Here is a 1,417-nt window from a genome sequence, read left to right as displayed (position 1 = left end):
CGGCGGCGGGCGGCGCCGCACCGACCCTGCGGTGAGCGGCCGGCCAATGGGACGGGGGCGCCTCTGCGCGTGCGCGGCCGGCCCGCGGGTGAAGGGGCAGCGCGTGGGCCGCATGCGTGCCGGCTGCGCGGGGCAGCCCGCGAGTGCCGCGGCGGGCGCGTAGTCGGTGTGAGGGGGCGTGGGGGGCGCCTGTGGCGGCGGCTGGTGAGGGCTCCTCCGGCTCTGCCTGGGCTCCGCGCTGGGCGGGTGAAGAGAGACGGGTGTGTTTTGTTTCTGCGGGAGGTTTTGTGTCAGGTGCAGCCCCGGGCGTTGGGCTTGGCGGGCCCGTGCCGGGCGCTCGGTGGGGCTGAGGGGGCTTGTGAGGGGGGCGCGCGCGGGAGGGTGCGTTCGGCCTCCTCTTAACGTCGGCAGCGGCGCTCCGTCCCCGCCCGCACCTTTGGCCTCGGGAGAAGTGCCAGCTCCTGCGCTTGGGGCCCCTCTCGGCTCTTTCTTGCTGTGTTTTCTTCGGTGTTCTTGACTGCCGATCGCTGCGTCGGGCCCGCTGCCTCTGGCCTGCGACGGCACCCGGTTCGCTGCTCAGGAGGCGGGTGGAGGAGAGGCCATGCCCTCTCGGTTTTAAAAAACCGAAGGCATGCGGGAAGTGGAGAGGTAATCGGTGAGCCAGTGCTGGATCACTTATTTCAACGTGCAGTCTGTGGTATTGGCTTTAACTTTTAATTTTTAGGCTGCTCCCATGTGTGTGCCATTTAAAAACACTCAATTTGATAACTTACAGTGTACCAATGTACAAATGCTGTGAAGTAGTACCAGCTTTTCTGCACTTCCCATTCACTCGCTTATATGAGATGGAAGTTGCCAGTATTAAATTTCAGAGTAGAAGTTCTTGACCACATGGTTGATAAGGCTGCTTGTTAATTACAGGGCTGTAGTACAGTCTGAAATTATTGTGCTGGCATTTGGGAAACAGCAACTTTATTACTGTTTGCCAAGACAGTAAACATTAAATATTTCTAAGACTGGAGTATTACAGATTTCGTACTGGAGAAAAAAACCTGACTATTAACTCCTGAATAAACATCAGTGTTTTACTGCTTCTTTCACTCCTTTATTGCACTCTTTAAAGCAATATTTATATAACTTCTTGTTTATTCTGCTGAATTGAATGTACTCTGAAGCAGTACTCCTTTTTCTGGTGTACATGTTACAGCTTGTTTTTTAATGCAGACACTTCAAATAAATGGATCCTGATCAGAAACAAAATGAAAAGTCATCAGATGAAATAAGGGAAATAATTTTTAATGTGCCAGGCTTCATATTTTTGTTCACACTGGTGTAAAGTGAGAACTAGAAAAATACATAGCAAATATGTAAGTTCTGTAAGTGTTCTTTTTTGCAAGAAATTCTTCATCTTCTGCCT

Source organism: Falco naumanni, chromosome 9 (genome assembly GCF_017639655.2).
Source record: "Falco naumanni isolate bFalNau1 chromosome 9, bFalNau1.pat, whole genome shotgun sequence".
Classification (NCBI taxonomy): Eukaryota; Metazoa; Chordata; class Aves; order Falconiformes; family Falconidae; genus Falco; species Falco naumanni.
This window is presented reverse-complemented; position numbering follows the sequence as displayed.